Source organism: Thermobia domestica, chromosome 4 (genome assembly GCF_964235325.1).
Source record: "Thermobia domestica chromosome 4, izTheDome1.hap1.1, whole genome shotgun sequence".
Lineage (NCBI taxonomy): Eukaryota > Metazoa > Arthropoda > Insecta > Zygentoma > Lepismatidae > Thermobia > Thermobia domestica.
In genome coordinates this window covers 157,012,423-157,037,265 of record NC_137457.1, presented here as the reverse complement: position 1 = coordinate 157,037,265, position 24,843 = coordinate 157,012,423, and the positions used below count along the sequence as shown (strand labels likewise).

The window sequence follows — 24,843 nt, the reverse complement described above, 5'->3', positions numbered from 1 at the left end:
CGACATTTTTAAAATAACCATGAGATGTAATGTGTTTGAATTGGTCGTTTGAAAACAGCGTAAATGTGATAATTGGGTTATATTTCGTATATTTACAAGCCAATACAAAAGTACTAATGCATACTGTGCTTCTTCATGTCACAAAATATATAATTGTTTTGCGGCTTAACGATTTTCTGCCTTTAAATGAGATTCCCAGCTAGAAACACGAAAACTAATTTTCTTGAAAACGACAGGTTTTAGCTGTCACATTGCCCACTACATGAACTACTTTGCCCCTGTTAGACAACTTATCATTTCGGGAATCAGTTAAGAAATGATAATATGGGTGTGTACACCTTCAGTGTAGTATTAAGTCTAGTTCATATACTGTAGGTTCTTTGGTCATTATAAACATAATGGACTGTAATATACAATCATCAAAGCTTTACATGTAACTTAAGGTGTAAATTGAACAAACAACGGCGATCACTTTTTCGAGGAGAAAGCAGTATCAGACTACTGTTACAAACTGCAACAGAGTAAGTTAGAGTTTCTTTCTAATTCTATTTCTCCCATCAGGGTAGTTTCCTACGTTTAAGTTGAGGTTTACACGCATGATGCATTTCTGTTTACCGATGACCTCACTATAACTCAACAAAATTTATGAGATACTAATCATGACAGTTCGTGAACTAATAAGATATTAGCGTTTAGATATAATTTATCATCTTCCTGACCATCGCAATTTACATTTTTCTGCTCTGTACTGCGGTGCCTTTATCTGTCTTATGAATTCGTTCATCAAGTTACAGGTGTCCATAATGATCGCGGTGGTGATTGTATATTACGTATATGAGTGTTAAGGAAAGTTTCGTAGACACAACTGACTGGGTTTGCACTAAATTGACAAGACTGGTTGTAGTATATATCGAACTTGATGATAGCTGTTTTAAGCAGCATAGCTCGTATTATCCGCTGCTATGGTTGCAAAATTATGGAACTAAAAATTTAAAAATGAGCAAGTGAGTCATATTTCAGTTATGCACGGTAATTTAGCTTAACGTTTTATTATATTAAACTTAATTGCATAGTATTGTAGATCAGGCACTATTTTTTTATATGGTAGTGTATCGAAATTATATAATATTAACTGAGTTTGTCATAATTTTATCCCAGTTATATAAGAGATTTCTTTATAGAAACTGAATTAACGTAATTTGTGCAGTGTGCAATAAATTCTTTTTTAGCATTTTCCTTCATATCAGTGCTTAAACCTCCATTCTCAACATTATAAGCATTTGATATATAGTTTAATGTACATAACATTTTCGATTAGAAGATTGTTATGTAAGTAACAAGTTTATAATCAACTATGAATTTCAAAAGGACCACAAAATAATATTTTCACTTATTAATTAAAAAACTTCTGTTTAACAATAGAACTCAATGAATGTAGTGTTTTGTTTTGTGAAAATAATGTATGAAGCGAGCTAATGTTTGTGAGTTGTATTGTTCATTGGAAGAATTATAGAAAATGTGAATAAGTACCCTTTTACGGGCAACCACTTACAGACTCGACACACATTTTATCTCCTACATTTTATGAAAATGGTAATGCTTTTCATATTTGATCTTGTATGTATTTTATAGAACAACTATTTGCACTTTCATTATTAAACACACTTACTCGTCACAAAGAATGTAATATGGACAAATGTAAAATAATATATATGCTTGTACATTAACAAAATTATTATTTACTCACTTAGATTTCTATGTAGATTTTGTTTAATTTTGCACCTTATTTTGTAATCCTTTACAATCTGCAGGTTTGTCTTATTGTATACAAAAACGTATATTTCAATTAATTGTATTTAGTTTTTCTTTTATGTTAACTGACCATATTGTATAGTATTTATTACCATGGATTAATACAAAACTTTTTTCTTGTATTATTAAAATTCCTTGTGCTCACACTTCATGCGATACGTTAATTTAAATATAGTAAAGAAGAACCATGTCATAGTGGGGTATTTTAATGAATGTAATGCGGAGGTATAAATTTCCTAATAATGATGATTAGAGTTTCGTAATGCAATAAATATCCTAAGTCTAACCATGGTTAGATTAAAATAAAATGAAGAAATATGTCTATATAAAATTTCCAGCAATGGTTAAATGTTTCGCAAATGTAAAATGTCTAAGACAGAACTATTTTTTTTAATGTAAAATATCATAGATAATAATAATGTTTATATTTTGAAAGTTCGTTAAATTTAAGTCGAGGATAGCTACATTTAAAGATATTTGAGTCATGTATAAAGATTGTTAAGTCCGGTCACATACTTTCAGTATATCTATTACAGAAATCTAAGAAAAAGCATTACACATAAAGGAATAGTACCTTGAATAGATTAAACTATTATATAAAAATTCGAAACAAGTGCTGCGAATACTAACGTTGGTGTAGAAACATAAATGGATTTTGTTTCAATGTATATTCGAATGCCTAAACTATACTTTTGTAAGTACATTCAAGAGGAAAAAGGCTACTGGTGTAGAAAATGACCGATAAGATAAAATAAAATTATAAATCCACTTTAAAGTAAAATTTATGAAATGAATTATCAATATTAATGTTCGGGTCAACAACATATAAAACTCTAATTTTAATACTTGATAAAATGAGCGTTTCCTAACCAAGAAAGCAACGACTCTTATTTAATAATTGAAGGGACGTATGCAATAACAAATAACTCGACTTACCTTGATTCCTCGTAAAACGTAGATAAAGAAGATATGATGAATTACTTCCTGTCGCTTCTACTGTGTATACAAAGTGTCTTCTGTGAGATAAGTACAATTTATACCTCATATCGTAATCTTACACTTTACGTTTATAAGCTCTCTAACTCAAAAGCTCCTTTTTCGGTTACCTTGTTGTGTTAAAGGGCGCTTCAATTACAGAGGAAAATGTGTCTGATTAATATCCAGTACTTTATCCCCAAATATTATTTAGTAATATTATTCTATTAAAAATAGGATTATTATTATCTTAGATGATTCGAGAATAAGCCTTCATAAATCTTCACATAGACACGTTGGTGAAATATTCAAGAATAATAGGAATTTTTAATTGCAGTCCCTCAATCGTTTATTAAGAAAATTCCGGTTGTCGATAAAGCAAAATATTCTGAAATGTTGCAATTGAATTTGATTTATTAAAGGATTCTTGGGTGGATAAAACACCTAAACCTTTAATACTACTCATTCCACCTATTGCACTACACGACAGCGTTACTACAATATAAGCTTTAAAGAACATAGGTGAGAAACAAATTATAATATACTGGATTTATTCCTGCTAGTGAAATAAAACTGCGATTCATGTTACTTTGTTTCTTTTATTTTTGTTCAATTTTTAAAATTCTGGCATAACTTTACTTTCTGTTTTGCACATATGAACGTCCTATTTGTTTTACACGTAACTCAACTGTTATGGTTTTAAGATCGAACGCAAGAGACACGTTGTCCTGAAGTTCTCTTCTTCTGTTTAGGTAACCATACTGAGAATCTAAGAAATCATTTTATAATTTTGTAAATATCATGAGACCCGGATTCAAGTCTCAGGAATCGGCCTCATCAAACTAAACGCTAATTTATTTTGAGAGTTCTACGTTTTAATAAATGATCACTAGGTTTTACTTCGAGCCCTAACAAAGGAATCGCACCTAGAAATTTATTGCGACATGAATTAGCAACGTACAAAGTATACACAGGGTCATCCATGTTCCTTCCTTTCTTGTCAAATAATAGGTATGATATACTTTGACCAAAGTCAAAGCTTTATAGTATTCGTTTGAATAATTAAATTATTCTTGGCATTCTGACAGACTTTCATCCCCCTTTTGATTATGTTTTCTTATAACATTGTTACATATTCTTTCCAACTTACCCATAATAGAAAAGAACAATCAGTTTGATATTGAAAACAAGTTTTTATGATGGGATAATAATGTAGAGCTTTCCGCCTTATTAGATGCCACTTTCCTCACTATCATAAATTAATAATCGTGATACAAATGGCAAAGAAGAACCAGTTGTCAAATTCTAATTTATGTTTGTGACATGAACACAAATGACTATTTCTACAAAATAATACTGACATAGATATTTCTTTAGAAGTTGAACATTTCAGGTGTAAATTTAACTATGTAACTTTATAATGTAATAATATCTTTAACATTATAATATTTGTTTCTTCCTTGTCAATTGTCACAAAATAATCACTATAAAAGTAACGTTAAGTCAAAGCAGCTGCGCAACCATCAACTGTTACTGGTAGTTTACTGTGCAAAATTCTGAAGGCAAATGTAGTTTATATCATAAATATAATAGCGACTTATTCACTTTAAACAAGATCCATGATTTCAATCTAAAATAAACAATTATATGGGCACCTCTTTTCTCAAGAATATTATGTACTACATTACTTTAGGACGCTTTATTCTTAGAAGTTTTGCCACTACTATTTTATTTAATTTTACCACTGAGCATGTCACAAATATCAATGACTAAAAGACGGTATTCTGATTTGCTATTTGAAATATACCATGGAAGTAGGGTGGTGACACTTGGGCGAGATTTTTGATCTACTGCGCATGTTCCGGTTTGTGTTCCATTTTCCAGTTCGTGTTCCAGTTTCGATTCTTGTTCTGGTTCCGATTCATGTTCAGATTCATGTTCCAGTAAATGTTCCGGTTCCCTCGAGCAGCGTACGCGCAACGAATAACCTCTTACGACTATGAACACCACACAGCAACACGCTTGCGCAGAAACATTGCACACAACTGCAAGAGTATGAACATGAAACTGACGGTGGTGTTTTGCCACACATTATCTAACATCAGGAATGTATTCGTTCTCTTTATGAGCATTTTTTTATCAGTGGCAGCATTGTAGAGGAAATATTAAGAAAATAACAACAGCATTTGACAAGTCTGGTACTTCACACCCACCCTCAGACAGTTTACGGAACTCTTGATAACGCATGCGCAATAAAATTATAATTCCAATTTAGTAGAAGCTACACGCATGCGCAGAAACTTTAAAGTTCAAATTACGCACAACAACAACATTATGAACATGACACTTCCGGTAGTGTTTTTCCACACATTGTATAACATCAGGGTATACTCGTTCTCTTTAACGAGCATATTTTTCAATGGCAACATAGTAGAGCAGATATTAAATACTAACACCATTTAACGAGTCTGGTTATTCACGCACACACAGACACAAACACACACACATACATATATATATATGGCTTACTTAGAACTTAATCTCGCTCCAGTTACTACTATATTTTCATAAATTAATAAAGCATAATATCATTAGCATCAAAGGTGGAAATTGAGAATTTGTTAAAGAAAAACTGTATGAAAAAACAGACGAGCGACAAGCTAAATACAGAAGACAGTAATGTCAACAAAATTGAGATAAATCACCTAAAATGCGTTTACTGTTTCATGTATAAAATAAGCAATTACATTTTAGAAACGTTATATGATATGATATATTAAGTGTTAGACCGTAATTAGCGAAATATTCACTAACCCGTAAATTTGAGTTATAAACACCAACCGAGTGTTCACCTGATTTATCACTAGAATCAGTGTTTATAGTTATCGCAGCAGGAAATATGTGAATAAAACGTGGAAAATGCTCTGCAGCTTATAGACCAATAAAATAATCATTAGACAGATTTTGCTATAATGTTTCATAATGTTGAAGTCTATTTAACATTTCAATCAACATATATTTTTCTTTGGAAATCATTTCTAAAGTTAAGTTGAGAAGAGAACTCGCCTAAATAATTGTTGTTAAATGAGATGTCAGTGCTTGGTTAAAATGAACCTCTAACGTCCACTTTCTTACGTTGTAGACTAGTATGAAATGCAGCACTAGCACTAGAATCACGAGTTAAATCAATGTAATGTTTTGTATAGAACGTGTTCCGTCAACATACAATGTAAAGACGTTCATACTGAAATTCTTAAAATTAAAAGGATCTGTCGTATAAATACCATTGAAATCAGCATTAGTAGCAAAACCAGTACAATACCTTTAGGCACTATTCTGGAGGACAGATCTAAAAGTGTGCTATCCTTAATACCCTGTGGTAAAGTTTCTGTTTTACATGATCCTTTCTTATAGGATATTTTACTCTAAAGGTAGGATTTTGTAATACATTATTTTGTTCCATTTTTACAACTAGGATACATCCATCTTTTTCACCAGCAGCGTTGCATCTGTAATTTTAATTTTTCCCACAGCAACAGTTTCGCCTATTAGACAAAAAACGCTTTGGTGGGTATTAACTTAATACGCAGTTGTACACCATTCAATAGAAAATTTCTTGATTGAATATATCACCGTGAATTTAACACAGTAGTTCAAATGGTTGTCTTAACTCAGTCAGAAGATTATGTTGTTTAAATCCTACATTCATATCGGCCACACTATCCATATGACTTGCGGTATCTTTAAACCACATAGCAGTCTGAAGATCTGTTGTTTTTGCATTGGCATCGTGATGTAATAGTTTTTCTATAAAGGATCGATAAGGATAAATATGCGCGGAGTAGGATATAAGTTGGTTATTCAGACATATTTTTACCTCACTGAACATTGCACTGTGAAATTAATTTAGAGGTACAATTTTCTTATCGGCAGAAGTTAAATTAGAATCATCAGCTTTAGTGATTTTACCTATAACACCTAACATAGTGTGTGGTAAATCAATATAATCATTAATGTGAGTGGTTACTACAAACTCTATTGGAGCATTAAAAGACGATAAAGCAACCGGTATATATGGCACTATTTCATTACCTATAAAATTTGTTTGAGTGTGGAAACTCGCAAATAAATATAATTCTGATTTCGTACACTCACACTGCATCTTTCTTACTATTAATATTTTCATTAGCTTATTTTAAATAACTTATTATTATTCTTCTTAATCACGACGTCGAAAATGTCATTTTACACATGCACCACCATATTGGAAGAGAAGTCGATTACCTGTACTATTTCTTAAATCAATAACAATTCGATCAAACTGTTTAAGCTGTACAGTGACATAATGGGGAGTTTCAAATATATGCACATTACTGTCACCGTACTCTTTAATATTTGTTTTATAAAATGTAACATTGGAGCAACAATATCGCCTACCAGTTGTAGTTGTACAATATCGCTATAAATATATATGTTTGCGGGTAGTGATTTTTGTAAATTAAGTGGATAACGCGCGTGATTAACAAGTGTAATATTTTCCTTTTCTACATGATCAAATCCTAGTATTTCGGTTAACTCGGAAGATAAAGGAGGAGAAGAACGTTTACGTGAATCAAGATCATCATTGGCTTTGAATTAAAAAAATAATTTGTATTATAAATCTTTATATGAGGGTACTGGTATTTTTTCGTGAATTTGAACTGATCATTGTGTAAAAATGTAAATCATATATAAGTATTAAATTAATTACTTTGTAAACTTCAATATCACTCCTCTATTAGAAATTTACCCTCTCCTGAACACACGATTTAGGTTGCTTACCGAAATGTCCTCTACCTTCATGTATCTCTATATATTATGTCACACGCATTTATATTATGTTAATATTTTTTGCTATTTTATTTAGTTCGTTCAATAATGATTGTCTCTCCCCCATATAACTGGTGCCAAGTAGCAGTTTGAAATGTTTGTTCAAGTATGCATTAAGATAGACTATATTACTATCAAACCCCACTAAATGGTTTTGTTTCTTTCCGTTGGTAGCACATTGTAGCAGCAGTTGTTCCAACGTGCCATGACGATGTTGGACAGCGAAAAAACAGCATGGAAGCAGACACACATAGGCAAGGGTGGACAGTGTGGCTTATCTGGAGGGAAAGAGTAATTACTTCAGACAACCACAACAGATCATTTGACGCATGAGGAGGCAAAGCACCAAGTCACAGATCCATGTTTTGTTGGGTATCCGAATTCAAAGAAGGCAAAGACAGTGCTGAAAAAACAAACGCACTGGAAGTCCTGCAACTGCACGCAGACAAAGCAATGCTGCGCGAGTGAATGATTTGACAATGAGCAGAGCAAAATCTCATTTGATGAACTAGAGAAAGAAACAGGTCTCTCGCGGGATTCCCTCTAAACTACCATTCATGAGAATATGTAGCTGCACAATGGGTGCCTAAAGGGCTCACCGTTGTACAGAAACAAAAGCGTGTGGAGATTTTCCAGCAGTTGATGCAACAGTACGATGAACATCCGACGGAGCTCTTTCAGTATCTGGTCACCGTCAACGAAACTTAGTTCCTCTACGTGACTCCAGAAAAGAAACGCCAGTCCATGGAATGGAGGCATACTGGAAGCCCTCCTCTCAAAAAGACATGGATGGGACTATTCGTGCGGAAACCAATTGCGATAGTTTTCTGAGATCAGGAAGGGATACTCTGGGTGAATGGCTTACTCCCAATACGTACATCGACAGTAGAGCTACTGCAGTTCACTACATAGACTCAGCCGGCGCATTCAACAACGCAGACAAGGAAAATGGGGCCGTGGCGTTCTTCTAAACACTACAATTCACGACTACATGTTAGTCGCCAGACAATTGCCGCAGTGTATGAACTAGGGTTTAGTGTACTCCCGCAGCCTCCATGCTCGCCGGATCTGACTCCTATGCTTTATTCGACACAAGAGGGCATGAGAGGTAAAAAGTTCAGCAAAAATGATGAACTCCACGCATTTGTCCTGCAGTGGCAGAAAGATACCCCCAAAGAATGGTTTGCAACACAAATAAGGAAGTTTCCAGAACGTTGGCAAAGGTGTATAGACATTGCCGGGGAGTACTTCTAAAATAAACTGTAACCGTTCCTTCAATAACTGGTTGCTGTATAAACAAATTAATTGTAGTGCCAATCATTTCTGAACACCTGAAGTAATTGCGTGTTTATTTAATAATGACGTTGTTTTGTATGCTTTACAGGTTTTCTAGCTAAATGCAGTATCATATGACAGTATAAATGAATCTAATATCGTTTAGATAAAATTGGTCGAATTCTTATTTAATAATTTTTTGCTCGGTTATGGTTTATAGGTTTTACTGTTACATGTAGCCTAATAGGGGAGTATAAATAGAAAGCAATAAGGTTTAGTTAAAATTACTGAACTTCTTGTATAACGGTGGTGGTCCCAGTTGCATATTCAATCATTTTGAAACTAATATATGTTATTTCTGTTTAGCAGTATTTATAAAATTTAGTAAAAGTGTATTAAGAGCAGAACAATTATAAACGGTTTGACTGAGAGTTCATATCCCCTCCAACTTCTTCCTATTGCATTTATCAATTCCATTACTATTGATTCTGTCTTAACATTCCCCTTGATACAGAAATGTGTTTTGGCATTGTTACTCCTATTATCTCAATTTTAAATTCCGAACCCTCAGAAAACTATGCGGGGATTTCATTGTGATGAAATAAATTGGTTAGATGCTTGCCAGAGTTTATATATATATAAACACTCTCAACGATTTTTACCCTCAAACATGTTTCATCAGATATTGCGGCAAACTTAAGTGGAGACTAGTGGTTCGAAGACAGCGGCAATCAGGCAGCTCGCGACAAACTACGCTACGCTAGGAGGTCAACATATTACCCTGATCTCTACCTCGTTTCTAAGAATGTTTAGATTATTTAGTCCATTTAATGGGAAAATTCCCTTTAAATCCCAACGGAAGTACCTCGTTGTCATACCATGATTTCACAACGTGCTACTTTTCCTGGGTAATAAGTATTATGTACACGGTAGAAAACAATCTGTGGTTATTTTAGTAACCACTAATTCACTCATTCATGTAGTGAGAACTTATGAGAGAGTGGGTCGCAGTGGGTTGTTAGAAATATAGACACTATCCCTTGTGCTAGTTTTCATTCCTCCTAACAAGAATTCAGAAACGCAGAAGCCAGTTTGGTTATGAATAGAGTTTCGAGTTTAGTCACATACTACTGTGATCTTCAAGAACTTCCTCATAATTTAATTAAGATATTTACATTTATCAATGGTTTTGGTTTTTACAAAATGACAGCAAGACACGCAACATCATCTCTTAATCAAATTCAGAAAAGTATTCGTGGTGTCTAGATAGCATATTCAGCAAGAATCAGAAGAGACGTAGGTGTTTATAAATAAATTGTTATCGTGAAGTATATTAGATTACTTTCGATTGTCTAAGTAATTATTTGTAAACGACTAAAGTTAGGAATAAATGTTTATATAAGAAGACGAGTTATAGAAATAGTATAAAAGACTCGAGTTTACTATTTGAGATGTGGACATACATATCAGCTATATCTGGGTAATAGGGTAAAATTATGGTGTTAAAATCTTCGTTACTTTATACAGACAACCAAACAGAATTCTTAACTTCATAAAGAATTTAAATTGTACGTACAATTGAAAGAAAAAAGATGAATAATCAAAGACAAGAAGAACCTTGTACGTTGTTAGCATCACTGTTGTTACTATGTAGATAATTTATCTTCATAGACAAATACATACTGCAAAATAAAATCATGAAGAACATATTTGAATGAAAGAGTATCACCATATTTGTCATGAAATACTTTCTTAAGTCATACATATATTTTCTCTTGTAGATAACACTCAGCAACATTCAAACATTCTTTCTGTTTCCTATAAATAATAACTGATTCCTATAGATTATTTTAAACTGATGTGATGTAATTGGAACTTGTGTATAAGTCTCCCGGCCTGAGAAATTGCTGATTAAAGTTTTATATACAATATGATTAATATACCAGATCAAACATTACAGTACTCGTAAATACCGTCTAAATTTTGGTGTATAAGTATGAAATTTAGAGGACAGTCTGCAGATACAATTCTGCTAATGTCTGGCCACGAGAGCCTCAAGCAGCCAGTTGCATCTTAGATTTTCATTTAGAGAAAATGGTTTTATGGAATTGTTCCTTCAGTTGAAGGTCTTTGTCACAAAATTGCCTACTTTTAAGGTGTTTGTTCCCTCGGGAAAGGTACTATGCTCGCCCATGGGCCCGAGAATATTCTTATTTGTTTTTATGGACAATTGAGAGCGGAGTAGACTCATCCACACATCCTAAGACATAAATGTAAATATAAACATTAACTTAGAATGCATATAAAATATGTATTTAAACAACATTAATGAAACACCGCATACAGTAGTGAAATAAAATAAGAATAGTGTACTGCTTTACAAAATGTTCTAATTGGCGTTAAATTTTTACGCACTTCCATGTTCTCTGTTACTAAAACAAAATAAGAAAACTTTCTTGCTTCACAAACTGGTAAATGTTATAATCGGTGTATTCTTTTGTACGCTCGCTCATGTTCTGTTTGCACTGTTCAACAATAGTCAAACTAGCATAGAGACCAATTCACATTTTCCCGTGTATTTATCTTCAATAGCGCAAGGTTTGGTTGATAAAATCTTTCACCTAGTTCCTCTGAAACTGAACGTGTTTTCGAGACAGAAGTTTGTAGCTAATGAGGAACTAAGTTTCATAGGCATGTTACAAACTGTTAACATTTTCTGTTCCCCAGAAAATAATTTAGTGAATTCTTCAGCAAAAAAAAAAAAAAAAAAAAAACGCTCATCATTCGTTTTCGCTCCGTGATACAGAAAAATACTGAATTCAGGTAACAGAAGCCACCGCCCTCTTTATCTAGAGACTTGACGAAAATCTTTATTAATCTCTATGTGGAATGGCAGTAAGTGCACATTCTGCGGTTCGACAAGAGTTTCGTAACTAGCAGTATTCTGTCTGGGAGTAAAAAACATCCAGGCTATTGTTTTCCGTTGCAGTGTTGATCGTTTGTCCTACTGTTATATTCACAGAAAAAGTAACAAAATCCATATACCAAGATTACATCCCTAAAAAAATGTCAAAAACTTTAAAATCACAAATGGGCCGTGGATGTTCCGCGTACTAAAATTTCTCAAGCGAAAGCATAATAATTCTTACGTTACTTACTTACAGCATAAGCAACCTTAACAGCAGAGTAGTTATTTTCATGTGTTACAACACTAGTTTTAGACTGAATTGTGAAAATCCATGAATAAATGCCAATCCTACACAGAACACCAAACCTTCGGGATAGTCGAAAAACTTCACTGGTTCACATCCGCGAAAACGATATGTAGCTACTTCTTGTGTTCTACTCTAAAAAGTTCTACTCTTGTAGTCTCGAAACTAGTAGTTCAGCCTGGGACTTGGATAAGTGCAAACAAAATATTTATTTTACTTTAAGATAGTAATTGATGCTGTGAAGATTTTTCAGTATATAAGGATCTTCCTTTCCTTCATTTCCGAAATCACAATCTACGGAAGTAGCACATTCATAACAAACTATCATTTTATCAAACTAGCTACTATTTTGCAGGCGAAACAGTTACAGGTAAGTGTTTGCTGTACTGACAAAATGGAATAGCGGAAGTCAAATTTGGGTATTATATTGACTTACAGTGTTCCATTTAGTCTCCCCCGAAGATTCACTGCACAAGATTTACAACTCAGATTTGGAGCCAATTTTTTATCCTGATCTCCGCTTTTGCAATGAAATTACAATTCATATGGTTTTATCACAAGCCGTGTTATATTTTTCGGTATACCTTAGTACACACAACACACACAATCCTTTCTACAAAAAAGAAATCTAAGGGAGATATTCAGCAACACAGTTTTATCTTTGTCCAACAAATTCAGATGTTAACAATAGGATGTGTATATTTTGAATACCCTTTTCGGGACTGGAAACTTTTTTAGCATTTTTATGAATCCCCTCTAAACTTCAACCGCATACAAAGGAAAAACACACTTTCGTATGGCATTGACGCATCTGTACAACTCATGTAACCTGCAAAATTTTAGCAAGCCCTCTCCGGCCGAAGAAATAAAATGGTCCAAAAGATATATAATTATTAGTGATTGTAATTGCTAGCTGCACATCCCGAACAATTGTGCGGATATCGCTAAAGGGATACATAACACCCCAGTTCTTCCTCCTGTAGGAAAATACAAATTCGCAAGTCAAAACAATAAAATGTAATTACAGTGATAAGGACTTCTACACAGTAATGCAAGTACACAGCGGAATGTGTTATAAACTCGAGAAGAGAAAATGAATATAAAAATTCCCTTTTCCTAATTTTGGGATAATGGAAGCTGATACAAATGAACGATTCATGGTTTTAATATCAGGGCACGAATTACGACTACAGTCAGTGAATAGCTTCCAGTACAGAAAACACTGTAACACAGTGTAATTGTACTACTATTCGTCAATAAAACAACAAAATACAATATGTGGAATATATAGAGAACTATTAAAGAAAGAACAATCACTACGAAATGACAAACTTATTCGGTCAACCGATAAATAATGTTATGAATAAGTATGCAACATAATTTACAGGTAACTTTCGACAAAAACAAGTTAAAAAGGGAACTATATGCGTGTATATAAGTCGTATATACTACTGCGTACAAGTAGTTTCGAAAGCCTAGAAACGTGAATTTGCATTTTTTTTACTTTGTGTACAAAACGACCATACAATATGTTGCTTACGTGCCGTAGTGGGAAAATCAGTTAAAACCTAAGATTACAGCTACTGAAAATCAAACTTAGGTATGTATAATATGAGGATGAAGACTGATGTCCTGCACGTATCCTTACCGTACAGGGTGATTTTATAATGTTAGTAAAATTCAAAGGATTCAATCTTGGAAAAAGTTACTAATATTAAAGGTAAGGTGAAAAGAGTAAGTATTAGGTTATGAGTATAAAGAAATAGCACTAATTTGAATGATTTCTGGGTGACTGGCGTCATTCTTGTAGTATGGAAGGAAAAATATACCTTTCAGGCGTCTTCGTAGTTCTGGATGATAACTCGTAAAATTGGAAGTAGTTGACAACGGGAATATTGGGTCCTCTTCACTCGATGTAACGTCTGGCAAATCTCCATGATTAATACCGCTTGCAAACGTGTCCTCTATAGTTTTGTTAAATGAGAAAACGATTAATCTTGAGATCAATCAACTATGAAGCATTTGCTAGGCTAAAGGAAATGCACGAAAGCAGGAAGGGAACGCCTTATGTTTATTCGTAGCTCTTGCTATGAATATAAAGAAATATATGTCTATCTGAGCTCTCTGGAAATGGAGAACATAAATGAGAAGCGTCTTGTCTTCATTGAATTGAAGATTTTTAATAATTTTAATAATATTCACTTGTAGAATGAAACAAGTTAGTTAAAAATTATAATTGAATTTAACAAATTGTAGCGGAAGTACATATAACAAAGGGCCTCTTCACACTTAGCAAAAAATAATAGTTATATTTTTCTTTCTTCTAATGAACAGGATGATCGATAGGGATAATAAGTTTTGTCTGTTCAATATAGTTTTCTTTTAGCAGTTTTCATCATAAAACAATCGATTAACCATTTGGTCTGCAACTATGTCATTCACAATTAAGACGGGTAGAATTCTCTCTTGTATAACGTTTGGTGGGTATACGATAATATAGAATTATGTTGCTGATAATATTTGGCATTGCTTGGGAAATGTATTGCAATCCTTAAGTAGACAGTTTTTAAAATATTTGAAATTCTTCTGATAATTATAGTATTGCAAAAGTACTGGATATTAATGTAAAAGTAAATGAAGGTAAACTATTTCTGAAAGGCTGTTACCACTGGACCTTAATTTATATGAATAAAATTTCTAATGGTAGTCAAGTTGAAATATAATGTGTTAAGATAATATCTTAAAACATTTAAGCCAAATTTCTTTTAACTTTAAGAGTTTAATGGGAAAAGAAAATGAATTATTCTGTTGTTCAGTGCAATTTTATATATCAGATATGTGGACCTTTATAACAATTAGAAAAAAAATATTACACTTTATGTTCTGCACCTTTGTGAAGCATGGGCACTTACGGTTAGGTAGGATAGCAAAATAAGCATTTTATGGAACTCATCGTGGTACATAATATAAAGAAATTTAAAATAAAAAAAATCCCATCTTGCAGGAAACCTTATGATGTCTTTGTCCTTTCTTAGTCGTAATAATCATTTTATATATTTTTGTAGTTTTTAATACTAAATTTAGAATATCAAAACCCGTTCTCGTCAATCATTCTATTTATTCAATTATATTTACTTCTAGATGAAGCAGCATATGGGAATGTTTTGGATTATTATTACTGTTCTGATTATCTACAACTTGTCAATTTCTGCTTCGCATTACCCAAATGGTAAGGATCGAAAAAGTTTGATTTTATGAGAAAAAATAAATAATATACTTTTAGTCGTAAGTGCACTTTATTTGGTTCAGAAAGACCATATATAATGATATTGGCATTTCTATAACATCTATAATGAACAGTTATGTAGGGTTTGCAGATGATATGTTGCCAGTTGTTCAATTAGAGAAGAAAATAAATATTAGAAAACTGTTCATTCAAATATACTGAAATATAGTAAAAGGTTTCAAATACTAAAATCAATTAATCTGTTCTATAAATTTTATTAACAATAAGAAACTATCTGACAATTATAAACAACTTGAAATGGCAATGTTTATAAACAACTTGAAATTTATTTATAATCAGAACTATACGTTTATAATCGATTCAAACACTTATTCCTCTGTAAACGTACAAATATGACATTAAATGCTCAACTAATTGTGCTTAGAAGAAAAAGACCATTTCAAATGTGCAATTCTTATATATTTTAATTTTTGGACTATAATATGACATATGAGCGGCCCTTTTCACCATATTCAGCATTCAATACTTCAATTACTCCGTCTTGAGAGACAATCAAAAATTACAAAAATACCACATGTATTTAGTATATAAAACGAAGTGAAAACTAATGTCTAATAATATTTCGAAATCCTCGTTATGAAAAAAAATGTTAAAAAATATCGCTGGGATGGATGAATAAATATATTTGAAACTTTTAATTATCACCTTGAAGTTAAATAAATAAGTCGATTTTGTTATTCGAACAATAATTTCTCAAAGAATGTTTCAGAGTATTCATGAACCTCTCCGCACTATACGCTTCAAGGAGTTAGGGTTGATACTAATCTACTTAACACTTAGACTAAACTAGAACAATTTTAAGTGTTGTGAAACGAAAACAGAAGCATTATCCATTTATAGAGGTTCAGGAATATCTAGTCCACTAAATACTTCTAAAAACCTCTTAAAAATCATTAATGGATTCAACACTTCGTTGTTTTTCATAGAACGAATCAATATGTATCGCCAACCCCTATTAGCGCAAATTCGTAGTCGTCTCACACAGGAATTCGGCCCGTAATGTCGAACTTGTAGTTTTCAGAGATTATTTTTTTCATATTTCAATATTAGCAGACTTATTTTTCCTTTGTTAATATTTTTCATTTTCTGGCACTAAATACAAGATTTATCATACCCTCTTACGTCTTCCACTGTGGAATCTCACTTGTAAATTTTTCGTTATTTTAATTAAAGTGCATCATGTCCCAGAATGTCTACAAGATATGTTTTTTCATAAAAGTATTCAATTACTAGCTTTTGTAGATGCTTAGGAATACATATTTTGTAGGGACAGTTATATGCTCTACAGTTTTTATCCAAATAGCACTGTTCAAAGTAGAATCAAGTACATTTTACCTTTACACATTCTCGCTTCAATTTTTAACAGTCCCATATTTATTCCTTTTAAAACATCAATGTTCTCTTTTATCAACGGTATATTCCAGGTATTGGCTATTCTCATTTTTTTCATTATACTCACCCCTACCTGTTTACGGACCTCAGAAAACTCTAAAGAATCCTTAACTCTCGTCAAAAGATCGACTAGCACCTAGTCCTGACACCTAATATGTTTCACCGGGAAAGACAACTAACATAAAGACTCTCCCAAAGTTCTGTATGTAAGTTAGTAGTATTTTAGCAATTCCTTATATCGATTATACACACTTGTAGTCAGTAAAGACCACGTACTAATTACTAATATAGTGTCTAACCAGGTTTATCAACGTAACCAAGAGAATAAATACAATTTCATATATACTCCTCTGTTGATCTGCTTCTGTCAGTTTTTTCGAATAAAAGGCTACTGTTAACAGACGATTTTCCCTTTCAAATTTCCAGAAGCAAACTACAGTATTCTTTCAAGTTCCAACACAATGCACATGGAAAATTTTAAAAAAAAACTCGCAGTTTCTAAGATTACATTATCAACATTTATTATAATTTATTTAAAGTCTTTCGCAGTTCTCTTTCCCATTCAAATTGTTTAATTAAATTCTTAAAGACGGAAACGAGATTGTAATAATCAGAAAAACAACAGAAACTCTGTTTTTCCTGAGAACTGCATGACTATTTTCAGACAGCTGAAAATCAACCTTTCTCTTTGGATTCGGAATATGACAAAGTAGTTATTTAACAAAACGGATGCTATTCCTATTCATATTTTCCTGATGTCACTATCAGCACCTGGAGTAGGACACTAAGCAACAGGACTAATATTGGTAAAGCATGGATTTTCTAAACTGCATCTACTTATATTAAGAGAAAAATACCATGCATTAGATAATGAATTTTTTGATATAATACATACCTGGCAAAAAAGTGGGGAGGGGTCGATATAGCAATAATACGAAATTAATTTCTAGCAACAAATCCTGGTTGGCTTAATGTAGACGTACCTAAACTATCGTCTCCAACATCAATATTTATTGTAAATTTGCCGTCTCGCTTTTGTTTACAGATGTTTACTTTTCGCACTAATTTACTAAACACAAAACATTCAACAATGACATAAGTATAAATTTAACAATGAAATATATCTTACTAACTAACTAACTCTATGGCCTATGGAACACGGAGGGTCAATGCCGCGTTTACAAAAGCTTTCCATTAACTTCTATCCTTAGGTAATTAATCCAGTTTCTACTTTGTATTCCTATCTCTGCGAGATTCATTTAATATTGTCCTCCCATATGCACCTAGGTCTTGTTAACCGTTTTCCGATGGATCTTAAAATTAAGACTTTGAAAGTGTATCTACTATCTTCCATTCCAGCAACATGACCTGCCGACTTAAGCCTCCTAGACTTGACGAACCTAACAATGCTGGGAAACCGTATAAATTATGTAGTTTTCCCTATAAAGTTTCCGCCATTCCCCATTCAAGTTCCTCTTGCGTCCAAATATTCGTCTCAGGATCTTGTTCTCAAATACTTTTACTCTATGTTCTTCCCTCAGAGTAAGTGAACATGTTTCGCAAACATAGAGAACAACAGGCATGATTATCGTTTTATATATTTTATTCTTCAAATTCTTTGACAGAATTCGGGACGACAAGAGATTTTGAACCGAATAGTAACACGAATTCCCTGCTTTTAGTCGACATTTAATTTCTTCCTAGTTACCATTTTCGTCTGTTAATACCGATCATATATATTTGAAAGTATCCAGTTTATCAAAATTATTATTTCACATTTTAACGCATCCACAATTTGCCGTATTACGGTCCCGATGCACTTACATCTATTTAGTTTTCTCTGCATTTACTTCTAAACCCATTTCCCTGCAAGCTTTTAATAAGATCTCTGCATTTCTTTCTATTGTTCTCCTATCATCCCCTATTAAATTTGCATCATCAGCATATAGCATAACCTGGTGAATACTGTTCAACTCTATGCCCTGATTGCTAGCTTTGATTTTCCTTATGGCGTATTCCAGTACTGTAAAATAATGAGTTAGGTAAAAATGGCGACAACGGATGTCCTTGTTTCAGGCTATTTTCGACGTGAAAGCTCATGGACAAAAATTTTCCTACCCAGACCTTACTTTGACATTCATTTAAACATATCTTAATCTCATTAGTTTTCTCGGTATTCCAACTTCTGTATGAACGTTGTGTAATGTTTTTCACCTAACCGAGTCGTACGACTTTCTAAAATCAATAAAAAAATTGATGTTTTGGGGTATTGTGTTCCCCCTTTTTATCGAGTTTTTAGCGAATGGTAAATATTTGGTCGATAGTTGATTGATTTTGTCTAAATCCACACTGATAATCTCCAATAATGTCATCTGCGTATAGGGTCAATCTTGATAATAGAATATTTGAAAGCATTTTACAGAGTGTTGACAAAAGAGAAATACCTCGATAATTATTACAGTCAGTTTTGTCGCCTTTCTTCTGAATTTCAACAATGATTGATTCTTTCCACTCTTTGGTAATTCTTCCTCATATCAGATTAGGTGAATGAGTTTGTGTATCTTGTTCCACAATTTTTCGCCTCCAGCTAAAATTAACTCAGCCGGAATTTAATCTACACCCAGAGATTTGTGTTTCTTTAATATCTTTATAGCGGTTTCTACTTCTATTCGGTTGGGTTCTGGAATATACGGTTCTGCGGTGTGTATCTCCTCTTCTCCACGTACACTAGTTGTTGGTGGCGTGTTCAGCAAATCCTCAAAGAAATCTTTCAATCTATTTAAGATGCTATTCGCATCAGTGAGAACTGTCTCCTCAGATTTCTTTAATATATAAGCACGAGGTTGTTAGCCTGTCTTTCTTCTAAAAGTTTTGAAAGTTTGCCGCCTGTGAAATTTTGTGTAGTTATTTCATTCGGATTTTGTAGCTAATGTAATTTTGCCTGTTTGCTCTGTCTGCTAGATTAAGGCATTCCTAGTCGAACCATGGTTTGTTCCTACGTATTTCCGCGTGTCCCAATTTTTCTATTGCTGAACTTTTAATGCTATCTTTAATTTCAATCCAAGTATCCTCAATACTCGTGCAGTGCGAATCTTCTAAAACCAAGAATTTATTCGAAACTTCAATCTGGTATTCTTTTCTTACCTGCCTCCCTTCTAATTTTCATTAAGTAGAATCTCTACGTTTTCGGGAAATGAGTATTACCTTTTTCAACGATAATATCTCTCTTGTTATCGCTGCTACCAGGTAGTGATCAGTGTCACAATCAGCTCCTCTAAACTACCGGATATCAATTATGCTAGATTGCCTTCTTCTTTCTACTAAAACGTGATCAATTTGATTGTGTGTTTTTACCGTCTGGTGATGTACAAGTGTTTTTATGAACGTCGCAATGTTTTAATTTTGTACTCTTCACGATTAGGTTTTTGGATGTTGCAAAGTTCACGAGCCTAACACAGTTGTCATTACTTTCCTTATGCTGACTTCTTTACCTATAATCGGTTTAAAATATCCTCTGGTCCTACCTTCGCATTGAAATTTCCTAATACAATTTTCATATGGTATCGCGGGAGTTGGCAAATATGCGTTCCACTTCTTCGTAAAAACTCTCTTTTATATCGTCATACTTATCTTCAGTTGGGGCATGTAAATTAAAAACAATGATATTGCACCACCGTCCCTTAAGAGTAATAAAAGAAAGTCTGTCAGTAACAAATTCAACCCGTTTAATTGCTGTTAATATTCGTTTGTGAACAAAACCCCTGTTCCTAACTGGTAATTTTATTTGCTTCCCCGTGGGAAAAGAACGTAAAATTTCCGGAATTCACATATCCATTTCCTTCCCACCTAAGTTCCTGAACTCCTACTAAGTACATCCTGTATTTCTCTAACTCACTCGTTACGGATTTTAACGCGCCTGCTCTATAAAGACTTCTAATATTCTAGGTTCCAAATCTCACGTCCATTTTCTTTTGCTGAGATCGTGCCAAGTTATCAGTCCTTGTCCGAGGTTTTTGTAAATATTTCTGAACAAGTGCTTTTTTTACAGAATAATGTTGTTAGCCTTACCCAAACGCCCAAGCTGGAGGACCACTCCTAGTCGGCTTTCCGCGACTGCTTTCTCAGTATATTCGCAGCTAACCTCTATATCTAGAGGCGTTCTCCTCGATCAGCAACCTGAGGACGCGCCATGTCGTGGTGACAAGAACCCACGTCATTCACTGATGATCTCAAATTATATTCTAGAATTATTTAAACTAAAGACTACATACAACTACAACAACACCTACTGTGAGTTCAAATATTGTGCATTGACAACATTTTAGTAAACAGTGTGTATCCAATTGTAAATCCTTTCCTTTCATGAGAAAAAAGCAATCTTCTCACCTTTGATTATGCACTGAAAGAAACTAAACTGTCTAGGCATCGTACATTTAAATATTTAGTCGCTAGTTTTGATCCTGAACTGAATTTCATGCAGCACTTAAATATTGTAACAAACAGTGCTTATAGAAAATTAAATTTAATGTACAGAACAGGGGGAGACTTTTTCAGTGAGACAACGTTAGCAACACTTTATTACGGATATGTTTGTCAAAGTCAGAACATTGTTCCATTGTATGGACACTCAACAATAAAGAAATACATTCAAGAAATAGGGAGCGTTCAAACGAAATTCTTGAAAATTCATACATAGAAGAACGCTAGTTTTTATTCCAAATATTGTTCACGCAATGATCTAGAAAATAACATTAATTTCCAAACTTTAGAAAAACGAAGATGGATGTTGGAATTCTTATTCTTATAAATGCTACTTAATAATAAGATTGATTGATTTTGATTGGTAAGGAGTTGGTCTAGAAATATCACAGAAGATTCCCACTTGCAAAACCAAAGCAAAGAATACAAGGAATTCTTATTGTCCGAAAGCCAGAAGCAATATATTATTTAAATCAAATATATGGACGCTACATACGTTATATTATGACATTGCAAATAATCCTGATCAAGTGGATGTATTTAGTTTATCAGAGAACAGGTTCCAATAATATGTGAAACAAACAATTTTCTATAGAAACCATTAAGAATTGTATGTACGTAACATTTACTGTACCTACACAACACTATAATTGGGTATTAAGTCTCTTGTGTTGTATATTAAATAAATAAATAAATAAATAAATAAGAGTTTGGAGAGAACAAAAAGTGTTATTAAACACCATTCCTCACATCGGATTATTTCTAAAACAAACTAACCTAACTTAATTTCAAGTTGTATCGTATGTCAGTTGTCTACAATGTCCCCATTTATTCGCATGCAAATATCTATTCGGAAATATGTACAACTTCACATACACATATTAATCTAAGCATAAGTTACATTTTATATGGAAAGAACACTGTGGAAACGTTTGAACGCCATGACAAATGTAACCATTACTCTGTCAATGGTGCAAACAGACAGAAATTAAACTGGACATTTCGGTTGAACTCTGTATACATTAATTACTATATTAAGTTGTATATAAAAAGTCCGAAGTATGAGTGTAAACATGCGGAAAATACCGTACGTACAACTGACCCATAAATAAAGACGATAAGTAACACATACCCCCACTTTGAACTTGGTGTTCCATTTTTGGTAATCTAAACTTAGGAAGTCATATCTTACGTTTGATTTGCATTGCCTTTCAACCAATTATTTTATTAGATTCAACACTGTCTTATTACTTACAAAGTACAAAAAACTGTAATTCCCATTTACATTGTGAAGCAGAACTAAATACTCAAATATAATATGCAACAATCATTTCTCCTCTCAGCACAGACCTTGCCGCCTAGCGAATTATACTACTTCAGAGACATGTACTACAAATTTCAAAAACAGAAGAACAGCGATTCCCATTGTCGAAACCGACTCACTAGAGCAAAAATAGGCACTGGGAGAAACCGAGTTGATGCAAATGCATACACCTTAACCAGTGTTGTGTTAAGTTTTCCAATTCTATTCCGTAAAATTCTAGCTCACAGCTGAATACACAAATCGCGCGTTTCGGTCCAAAGGCAGAAGCGCATTCATACTTCATTGAATGCTGACATAATCCACAAAGTACAGCTATTGTTTACATTCCTTGTCTTTTCTCTCTCTCTCACAAATGCTTAGAAGAAGAGAATTTAAATACCAGTAACTACTATCCACTATTTCTTTTTTCTTCGAAACTACACCCAGAACATTAGTGTCGGCAAAGTTTCTACTTTCAGTCCAGGAAAATAGCATTTCTTCTTTCTAAACCATCTTCAAAGATAGTCTTAATTCTTGCGGCCATCAACATGTGACACAACTTTATTGTTTACGTTATTATTTAATTAATTCATATTATTGATGTTACGCAATGTGTATGATGTTCTATATGATGTTCTGTATGATGTTTCGCAACCATACAGAGCAACAGGCAGGATCATCCTTTTACATTTGAGCTTCAATTTCCTCGATAAAATTCCGCGACGACAACCGATTTTGAAATGAATAGTAATGCAAACACCTTATGTGCAGTCAACATTTATTATTATTATTATTATTATTATTATTATTATTATTATTATTATTATTATTATTATTATTATTTTGTGGACTTCTTTTCACCTGTTAATACTGATTCCAGTCTTTTAAAAGTACCCGCTTTAAAGAATGTATTATTTGATATTGGGTCGCGTCAATAATTTCAGTATTAGGATCCCGACGAGCTTTCCAGTAGTGTTCTCTTCGTTTACTTCTAAATCCATGTCGTTGTAAGCGTTTAATAAGACCTCTCCATTTCTTTCTTTTCTCATCCTATCATCTTCCATTATATTTACATAAACATCATATGCCATAACATTGTGAATACGATTCAGCTCTAGCTCTTGTTTCTCGATTTTCCTTATAGCGTACTCCAGAGCGAAGTTGAATAATTATGGTGGCAATGCATATTCTTGTTTCATGACATTCTATATGCTAAAGCTCGTGGACAGGAATTTTCCTACTATTGACTTTTTAGAAAAAATCTTAAGTAATCTAACTAGCTATATATTTGTTAGTGTTAGTACTATTGATTTCGTCCCATTCGGTGAACAGATCTGAAACGTCTGGAACTTGGCAAAAAAAAATCTTACCAGAGTTTTGTGTTAAAAAGAGCAAGAAATTAATAACTAAATGATATTACATCCATATCTGGCTTCAACTATAATTTACATGAAAGAAGGGCTTCAGTACACAGCGGAAATCATTTTACTTTACCACGGAAAAGAGGATAAAAAGAGTACAATTATGTAAGTTTTGTCTACAGAAAAAAATATTTATTCTGATTTTCTAGTTTGAAAACTACAATGCTTTTCTTGCTTTTCTCAAAAATTTGTTTGACTCAATCCCGTTTTTCATTAAATGATTAATTATTACAATCTAATTTATCGTCTTTCATTGAATTAGAACATTTATTGATTCTTCTCACGCTTGTGACAATTAATCCTTGTTCCACATAAGCAGAATGAGTTTGTGTATATTTCTATACTTATTACACAAATATAGCAAATATAAATTACTATACTATTATTTACTATAGTGCCACATACATAGATATATAGTGCTGGTATACAGTGATTTTCTCTTTTGTCAAAACAAATTGAAGCGAACTAACCAATACAACAGAGTACTAAAAACACGTATGGGTATTGTTAACGGAAAATTAATACAGCATACAAGTAAAATAACACGTTTAATTAAGTATAGATAAGAATGCTACATCCACGTTTCTCTGAGTTCTTCGAATACTTGATGGAATATTACTTACATAGATAACTGAAGCCGACATATCTAACATTGGATTTTGAATATTCTTATTTAGCATGACTGTGAAAGAAAAACACTGAGCTACAATTTCCTGTGATAGAATAAAGTCGCTACATTTCACCCTGGCACTGTAGCTCGAAATCCTGCTGAACACTTCATAATTGAACTCACTTTCT

At 33.1% G+C, this 24,843-nt stretch overlaps 1 long non-coding RNA gene across 1 annotated transcript in view; it reads left to right on the top strand.

Moving 5' to 3' along the window:
- The first annotated feature begins 1,466 nt into the window (after positions 1–1,466).
- Positions 1,467–24,843, top strand: part of LOC145683389 (uncharacterized) — a 241,635-nt gene continuing 218,258 nt past the window's right edge. Inside the window, exons 1-2 of the long non-coding RNA XR_014131070.1 lie at positions 1,467–1,593; positions 15,285–15,372. This is a non-coding gene — a long non-coding RNA (uncharacterized LOC145683389). The remainder of the gene's footprint in view (positions 1,594–15,284; positions 15,373–24,843) is intronic.